The following is a 9,467-nucleotide window of genomic DNA, read 5'->3' as shown; positions in this document are numbered from 1 at the left end:
TGTGTATAGAATATACACATCTATATTACAGATATATGGCATATATATTTATGCAAAGACATGCTTTAAGAAAATCTCTATATACAGATATAGGTATAAATATACAGGTATAAATATATATTCTCCTCCGATTTTTTTTGTTTTATTTTGTTTTTATCAAATGATGGTATAATGCACACGTTTCTACTGTATTTTTACAGTCAGATGTTTATTTAAAAGTAAAAATATGGAACACTTCACGAATTTGTGTGTCATTCTTGCTCAGGGCCCATGCTAATCTTCTCTGTATCATTCCAATTTTAGCATATGTGCTGCTGAAGTGAGCATGACATGTTCTTTTTTTTTAAGATTTATTTATTTATTTAAGAGAGAGAATGAGAGAGAGAGAGAGAGAGAGAGAGAGAGGATGAGTGGGGGGGGAAAGGCAGAGGGACAGAGAGAATCTTCAGCTGGACCCTGATGGGGGCTCAATCTCAAAACCCTGAGATTATGACTTGAGTAAAAACCAAAAGTCTGACGCTTAACTGATGGAGCCCCCCCATGCACCCCAACATGTTTCTACTTTTTAAAGAAAATTAACTTAGTAATAAATCTTGGGAATTGTTGCACATAGGACATACAAATCCATCTCATTCCTTGTTACTTATTTTACTGCATTTATTTTAAATACATTGTCCTCCCTGCTTCCTCCACCCTAACCAACACACTTTCACACAGATATCCTCATGGAGCACACACAGGAAATATTACTTTAAGGAGACTCATCTTGGTGTCACTTTCTCATAGGAATATTTAAGTGAAGGGTTTAATCAGGCACTAAAGCCACAGACATTAAACAGAAAGGCACACTTTTTAGGCAGTCCAAATAAGCAGGAATAGTAACAGTGGGACTTTCTCAGACTAGCCCCAGGTGTTTCTAGTGAGTACAATAACTTCAGGTACATACCAGCAACGTATTTATAGCCCATGTTCCATATGACTAATGTGCAATTAATATTGCATCAAGGAATAATAGTAATTTTTAAAAGAACATACATAAATCCAGCACACTAGAAAACCAAAGTGTTTTTTCCTGTTTCCTATTAGCACTTGTTCATTTGTATACATACTCTGATTGCTTTAATTACAGACCAGAGCAATTATGTATTCTGCCTTTGCCTTTTAAAATGAATCATAAATACTACTGCTTGTTACTATGTTTACATGATAATAATTTTATATGGTTGCATAATAGTCCATCCAGTTGATGTATTGTTTCCTCTAATTTAAAAAAAGGGAAAACTGTATTATCTGGAGCTGTAATTAAATAAAACTTAAAAGAACATCAATCTGACACGTATTAATGATAAACATAAATGTTATTGAGCTACAAGGCAATTGACTATAAAATGGAGAACAGCTCACATAAATTAGAATTAATATTTTCTTTACCATGTGAAACCAAAACTTTCTAGAGGAGAGGCTATAGAAAAGGAAACTGTTCAGATGCCCTCCTAAAAAAGGAATACATCTTTCTATTCTTTTAAGAGTTGGTTTCAGGAAATGAGGCTGCAAATTCTTTTTTCCCTTTGTGCAGCAGGACCTCTACTTGTGCAGAGGTGGAGGGAGCAACGTAGCATGACTCAATCAGATTAGGTTAATCAGAATGATTTCCCAGCAACTAGCCATAAAATATGAATACCTAATGGCCTTCTTTATTAATTAACTTAATCAACAGATATTTATTGAGTACTGGTTATATGCCGGATGTGAGATACATAGGAAAGAAGAGAACCTCTAATTCTCTAAAGTTGACAATCTAGACCAGATATAGAACAGTAACCAAAGACATGATAAAACAATTACAAGTTTTCGAAAGTGCTCAGAGAGAATGAACAGGGCACTGTCACAGACAGAAATGAAGGTGGGGCATCCTTTGGGTGGGTGATCAGAGAAGACCTCTCTGCAGAAGTCACATTGACACTGAAACTTGAAGGAGCAGAGTCAGCCTCACAAAGAGCAGGGGAGAGAGGGAACAGAGAGGGCAAAGGCTCTAAGGCATGATCACACTTGGCAAGCTAACTTGGCCAGTGGGACTGCAGTGCACCGTCCTGAACCCCCCAGGACCCAGTGGCATGAGCCTAGATTTCATTCTAAGAACAATGGGAAGATAGGTATAAGTCTTAAGTAGGTGGGTGGCATAATTCAAACCATGTTTTGAAAAGAACTTTTGGCTGCTATGTGGAAACTAGTTTGGAGGGGAGTCAGAAGTGGAAGTAGAGAGAGGAATTAGGAAGTTATTGGTGTCACCCCCACAAGGGGTGACAATGCTGGAATCTCAGCTGAAATGATTGCAAAGGATGAGGGAGAAGGAAGACACCAATAATGACTCCAGGGTTTGTGGGAGCACCAAATATAGAAGTGGAAAGCAGGAATCAAGAATTCTCTTTGGATATTTAAGTGGGAAATGCCTTATGAGGCATCCAAGAGGAGTTGTCCAGCTGGGCATGAGTCTGAGATCAATTTGGGAGTAGTCAGCAGCCTGATGATATTTAAAGCCAGAAGTCTGGATGAGACTCTGAAGGAGGGTGTGCAGTTGGGAAAGAGAAGGGGGCCCAGGACTGAACCTGTAACCTTCCTCTATGTCCAATCATGTCAGGAAGTAAATCTGCACCTGGTGGAACCCCAAGCTCTCTGGAGATTCGTGTCGTATTCATTATTAACGGACCCCCCCCCCCCCAATGGTCAGGGAAATTCTCCAGGGAATATTTTTCTTTCAGATCTTTTAGTTTCCTTTCTGCATTCTCTTCTAGCTCCGGTACCTCCTGGACCCCAGGAACCCTCCTGTGAGGAAGACAGGGTGAGTGTGGGTGAGATTTTTCATATTCAGTGACCATGGGGGTTGTCACCTTGAGCAGTTGTATGTTGGAAAGTGTGCACAGCCGCCAGAGTATTTTGGCATTTGTTTTTCTGTTTTCATGAATGTAAGTAACTATTGTGGGTTTTTCCTGAGAGCCAGAACCCTGAAAGCTCTCACCTCCACATCTTCTAGTAGCTCTTGGGTCAGCTATGCAGGTGCTATAGCAAGCCAGTAACATAAGGAGCCAGGAGGTGGCTTTGAAAGCATAAAGGCCAAGCCTTCCATTTTACAAATAGGGAAACTGATCACCCATTAACACCCAGGAAATGAAAGGTGTTTCAAGTTTTATTTCACCAACGACTGATCAATTCTTTGGTCAAGGGGAACCCATCAACCTTCATTCCTTTGGCCCCTAAGAAAAGACCAAGCCAATGTTTACATGTTTAAAACCTCTATCATTGGGGAAAAAAATGGAGAGTTTTTCCAGGTCCTGATGCACACTAAGAAATCCCCTACTAATGCCACACTTGCGCCTCTCAAGAATTGGTAGATTCTGTGATCCAGGGTCCCCCTCAGTTTGAGACACTCCGTAGAAGCTCCGAGTATGCTCTATTGTGTACAGCCATATAAAAAAGGGCAGAAGGACCTATAAATTAGAGACATAGGCTTTGTATTGGCATATGGAAACCCAAATCCTACACAAAGAGCGCCATCTCCACATGGCTGAATAACAATAGATGGACATGTGCTGAATAATTGATAAAGTTTGCTCTTCCATGAAGACTGGATTTAAAAACAAGAAGCAGAGAATGTGATGAATTCAGTGGGAAAGACACTGTTTAATCTTTTCCGAGAAGTGTCTGATGAAACAAACACATGTTGTTTTCTGATTCTATCCCTTCTCTGCCTGACATTTTGCACCTGATTTATGTGAGGAAGTGTCTCAGGGCCTGTTTGTGATTTCAGTGAATTCAGGCACATACTCTTCCTTCTAGAATGTCAAGATTGATAGATTTGGGGGCTAGAAGGGGCTTTAGAGATAATCCAGTGCATCTCTCTTAGTTTCTGAAAACAATAGGGGCTTGACCAAAATTACCCAGTGATTAGAGATGGGCCCACTCTCCAGGACTCACAACAGATGACACCGTTTTTCCTGCTGTTTGAACTCAAGCTGGTGGAAAACTGCTCCTGATGTGACATGGGTAGGATTTTATTTTCCTTGTAAATCATGCATTTTATGCACATTTGAATTTTATTCTATTAAAAACTTTTTGGAACTTAAGAAAAAGAAAAAATATCATGCAAGTGATCACTCTTAGCATTTTAATGTATTTCTTCCCAGGTTTTTTTTTCCCTACTGTGCATATTTTAAAATTATTATTTAGTATATACATAGTTTTCTTTTTTTTTTTTTTTGGTTGTTATATCATTAGCATTTCTAATGGACACAGAATATTCAGGCAAATGGATATACTACAATTAACTGAATGTTTTGTGGCTGTTGGGCATTTAGAATGATTCCATTTTTTGCTACAGTATGTAACAGTATTATATGATATATAAACATCTTATGGCAGACAGCTTTTTTGACAGATTATTCCCTTAACATGAAACTCCAGAAATAGAAAGCCAAATAGACACAGGGTTAGCCCAATTAACTATTGCTTTATGATGTCAAGCATTATCATTAAAAATATTTGCTAAATTCCTCATTTCAGTATATGTGATTTCTGAATGCCTTGTCTAGTTATGTCATTTGTCCATCTACTTATTGGTGTTAGGTTGTTATTGATTTTTATCAATGTTTGAATATGAGAAGATAACAGGTCTTTGCCCGTCACATTTGGGCTAATAATTCCTTCCAGTCTATGGTTTACTGAATATTTTGAAATAGAGAGTAGAAGTTGGGTTCATAAATATGTCATCTCCTGCTGTATCTTCTCTAAAAGGTGCTCAGAAGGTGGGGCAGGAGGAATGGAGTGGGGGAAGGGAGAGAGGAGAATTCTAAGGCAAGGAATTCTGGATTCTAAGAAACGTCAGACAGTTTGGTTATTCTGTTTAAACAGATTGCATGGATTGTTCACTGTGAAAAGCGGAAATGTGTCAACCACATTTCAGGCCCTGTGAAGCTGAAAAGGTCAAGCAGCCCCCGTATGCAATGAAAAACAAATTCTACTCATCCACACAGAGAAGTAGGCAATTAAAAGCCACACAGAGTGGCTGAGTAGTTTCTCAATACATTCCACTTGTTAATGAGAAGGGAAAATACTCATTAGTAATCCTTAAATCCTGGTGAATCAGCACTGTTCATAGAAAACAAACCTATACCACCCTCCTTACATTGAAAGGAGAAAAAAGACTCACACTGCCTTTTCCCCCTTTTGTGGTCAGCTATGCTTTTCATGTTTTTAAAAACATATCAAAAATGATCTCATCACATTGTCCCTCTGGGTCTGTTGCCGCATTTGTAAGCTTTAATATTTTTCTGGTTAATATTTTATAGAGCAGACAAACTCATAAAATGCAAGCTGTCAGGAACCTTCAAGATAACATCAGCTCCCCCTAGTCACCCAAACTGGAAGCTTAAGCCACATGGCTGGAAATAAAGAGAAAAGAATTCCAATTTCCCAAGATTGTTAGATCTATTCTGATTCACAGGCAAAAGAAAGAAAGAAGAAAGGAAGGAAGGAGGGAAGAAAGGAAGGAAGGAAGGAAGGGAGGAAGGAAGGAAGGAAGGAAGGAAGGAAGGAAGGAAGGAAGGAAGGAAGGAAGGAAATAAGCAAGCAAGCTATCTCCCTTACTGGAAAAACCTGCTTGAGTTTAGGGACCCAGAATGGACATGTCAAATGGTGGGTGTCCCCAGAACCCTGTGCAGTGCCTAGGAGACAACTCTGAACATGTCTGAACGGCAAATAAATGATCGCAGCGCTGCTGCCATGGAGGGTGGACACCTCCTGTGTGTGCTCCCGGGTCCTCTCCACCCTCTACCGGCTTCTCTGCCCAGCTGGCTGACCTGCACAGGCCACATCAAAGAACTCCCTTCACCTCTGGCTTTCCAGGTCAGCTGGTGAATCCCAGAAGCAGTTTGGAGGGAGCAGAGTGAGGTTGGGGTATTTATTCTCTCGACTTCCTGCCTGTGAGAATGCTTCTCCCTCTCCTGCTCCCCCTGCTTGTGTTCCCTCTCTCGCTGTCTCTTTCTCTGTCAAATAAATAAATAAAAATCTTAAAAAAAAATAATATCTACACCCAACGTGGGTCTTGGACTCACGACCCTGAGATCAAGAGTCACATGCTCTTCCTACTGAGCCACCCAGGCGCCCCGAGATGCCCCTTTTTAATGCTCATACTAGAGAGTGTGGGCGGGTGCCACCTCAGGCTGAATGTATGGATACGAGCTTCAACTTTCTAAAAAAGAAAATCTGCTGATAGATCCATTTTTTCTTGCCCCGCCCCCATCCTGTGAGTTACAGCTTTGCCTGCAGCCCCGTGAGTCATCTGTACCTCCAGCTGCAGCCACGAAAGCAGGAACAAGAGGGCCTCCAAGTGCTCTCCAAATGTTGACGACTTTGGCTGTTCCTATAGCAACAGAAAGACCACAAACCAACGATGACAGTTCCTCAGGTTGTTTGGTGTTTCGTGGCTGTTCTCACCTGTTCCTTCTGCTGTGTTTTCACACAGACATGCTCCCCCAGCTCACTGGAGGCTGCGGGATGCGGGGCCAACAGCACAGTTGGCAGAACCTGGGCTCACCATTCCCATCTGTAGTGGATGATGACATCAGATCTAAAGGAGACCTCCTTTAGAGGCAAGGAAATGACCTGCCCTCTCCTTCGTGGGTTTCGAGCCCCAGTCCCTGGGGTGTGCGTACACTCCCACCACCCCCTTTATTGTTCAAGTTTCCTTGCCAATTGTTGCTGATGATTTTAATTCACTTCACAACTTCTGCCTCTGTGCCTGGATGCTCCAAGTAAGGGTGCTGTGAATTGCACCTTAGAAATAGGATGTGTCACTCTGTTAGATTTTTATGTGTTCCACGACTGAGGGTGTGCTGGGTATGGGGAGTGAAGGAGACATTCATCTCTCCTCTTCCACACAAAGAATTGACAGTTACCTGGGTTACTAGACCGGACTAAGGCCTCTAAATCCGACTTGATTCCTCTGTTCAACTATTGCTTCCTACCGTTCTCTTCCCTTTGCATTTGAAGCTCTGACCCTTTGACTGTGCAGTTCCTTGTATAGCATGGGCTATCCCCTCTGATGCTAGACTCAAGCTGGTTTTAGATCAAGATCCAGTGGAAGCTTCCAGCAGCACTCAAAGAGATGAAATCTCTAGGTGCAGACTGTCCTTACTGCTGAAAGAGATGGGCTAGATTTGAACAGCGATAATTAATTTCAAAGAAATTTTCCATCTCCAAGACTTTGCATCTCACTAATTATTTTCAAGGTAAATTGAATTTGCTTTGCAGTATCTTCCAGCCCCACCTTGCAATAAGCAATTTAACGTGTAATTGCTGACCTGTACTTGCTCAGTCGAGCTGTGGATTCCCAACCCTTCTATAGCTTAGAGTTATATTGTCTTTGAGCTGCAGCTGATTTTCCACCGGTGCAGTGATCACTTCCTTTATTTTTACCTGTAACGAGCAGTGGTGTTACAAAACTGAATAGGAAAGCTTCAGCTGGTTGTTGAAAATGACAGAATATCAGTCTCCGACTTCTGGGCTGGCGGAGGGTGTTAGAAGTATTAGAAAATGGAACTGTAGGTCATTTGGGGAAAATATTTTAGTGAAATCCACCAACCTGGGTGATGTGCTGAATCTTAAACCAGAAAAAAAGAAAGCCAAACAAAAAATAGGGGTTTTTTTTGCCCTTTCAATGAACAGGGAGCATCATCTTTAAATGTTAAATGAGTCAGTCCTGAGCCCTCCCTGGTGCCCCTCAGGGACCGTTGTCTCAACCGCCAATCAAGTCACTTGGTTTTCTGCCCTCTGTGCTTCTTTCCCAGCTTACATCAAATGCTCTCAATGACTAATAGAGAGTTGTTGGTCTTTTATTTCACAAGTCTTCCCTATAGTATCAGAGCTATATTAGCTATTTACAAACCAGTTTAGCATAATGGCTTAATAATCATCACACCCACAAGGCAGCCAGTGATAGCTGGAATCTCCAGATTTTGGATTTATCTCTGTTTGGCCCTAAGTTAGGTCAGTTTGTCTTCAAGTTGCCAGATGCTTTAGAAACCGATTCCCCTGGATGCCCCTTGTTCCTTTTGTGAAGAAACAACACAGTGCAGAGGCGAGAGTTTGTGCAGGGGAGTCAGGGAGACGGTGAATGGAAAACCCATGGTCCAGGGGTCCAGGGGCACCTGGGTGGCTCAGGTGGTTAAGCGTCTGCCGTCAGCTCAGGTCCTGATCTCAGGGTCCTGGGATTGAGCCCAGCATCGCATCGCATCCTGCTCCCTGCTCAGCGGGGAGTCGGCTTCTTCCTTTCCCTCTACCCCTCCCCACTCACTTATGGTCTCTTTCTCTCAAATTAAAAAAAAAAAAAAAGCCACACAGTCCAGCAGGAGAGAAGATGCACCAGTTCAAGGGCTGCTCTTGACCCCAAAATGGAACAAGATCTTTAAGAAGGGTTCCCACAAAGTGAGGTGGAAGTTCTGAGGAAGGAGAGGGTAGATTTGCAGTGGTTCTCAACCAGGACAATATTGGCGTCCAGGGAAAAACTTTTGCCTATGTCTGGAGACATTTTTGGTTGGCACAATAGGAGGCGAGGATGGGCTCTAGTCTCAAAACAGGGGCGTGACTTACAGAGGTCACACCCTGGGAAGTGACAGAAACAGGCATTTAATGTCCTGCCTCACCAGCTCCTGCACATCTCCCTATCTGCCACCTTTTCTAGGTCCAGCTCTGATGTCTCCTCCTCACTACCAACCTCCCCATCTGGTCGCTAGCCCAGCCATCCTCAGCTTGGCTCTGCTGACGTGGCTTTGCTGTGGGTGGGGGGGTGTCCTGTGTGTTGTGGGATATTTAGCAGCTTCCCTGATGGCTGTAAGTCACTCCCTCTTTTTGAGCCCCAGATTCCTCCTCTGTTAAATCAGTTCCTTATTCATTCAACAAATATCTATGGAAACTCTATTATATTCTAGAAGCTGTCATAGGCTTTGGGGATACCCATGGTGGAAGAGAAAATGTTCCTGCCCCTTAGTTAGCTTACATTCTGCTGGGGGAATTAGACAATAAAAACAGAATTAAATAGAAATTTAGTATATTGGAGCACCTGGGTGGCTCAGTCCATTAAGCGTCTGACTCTTGATTTTGGCTCAGGTCATGATATCAGGGTTGTGGGATCGAGCCCCCACATTGGGCTCTGGGCTGGGAACCTGTTTGGGATTCTCTTTCTCCCTCTGCTCCTCTCTCGTCTATTTCTCTCTCTCTCTAAATAAATACATAAATAAATAGAAATTTAATATATATCAGCAGAGAGAAATGCTATGAATAAGCAAGGTAAAGGGGTGGAGAGTAATAGAGCTGTTCTTTTAGCCAAGAGCATCAGGTAGGGCCATTCTGAGGAAGTGACACTTCAGCAGTCCTGAATGAAGTGAGGGAGCAGGCCATGGAATTGTGGTGGAAGG

General features: G+C 42.3%; 1 non-coding gene across 1 annotated transcript; it reads right to left on the bottom strand.

The window, feature by feature from the left end:
• Window positions 1-220: 220 nt before the first annotated feature.
• On the bottom strand, window positions 221-327 carry LOC123834954 (U6 spliceosomal RNA). Its single transcript, XR_006788529.1, has one exon. It is a non-coding gene; the product is annotated as a U6 spliceosomal RNA (small nuclear RNA).
• Between the last annotated feature and the right edge of the window lie 9,140 nt (window positions 328-9,467).

The sequence above is a fragment of the Mirounga angustirostris genome, unplaced genomic scaffold, assembly GCF_029215605.1.
Source record: "Mirounga angustirostris isolate CCGP_5_RB_7025 unplaced genomic scaffold, mMirAng1.0.hap1 SCAF_1, whole genome shotgun sequence".
NCBI lineage: Eukaryota > Metazoa > Chordata > Mammalia > Carnivora > Phocidae > Mirounga > Mirounga angustirostris.
This window is presented reverse-complemented; position numbering and strand designations above follow the sequence as displayed.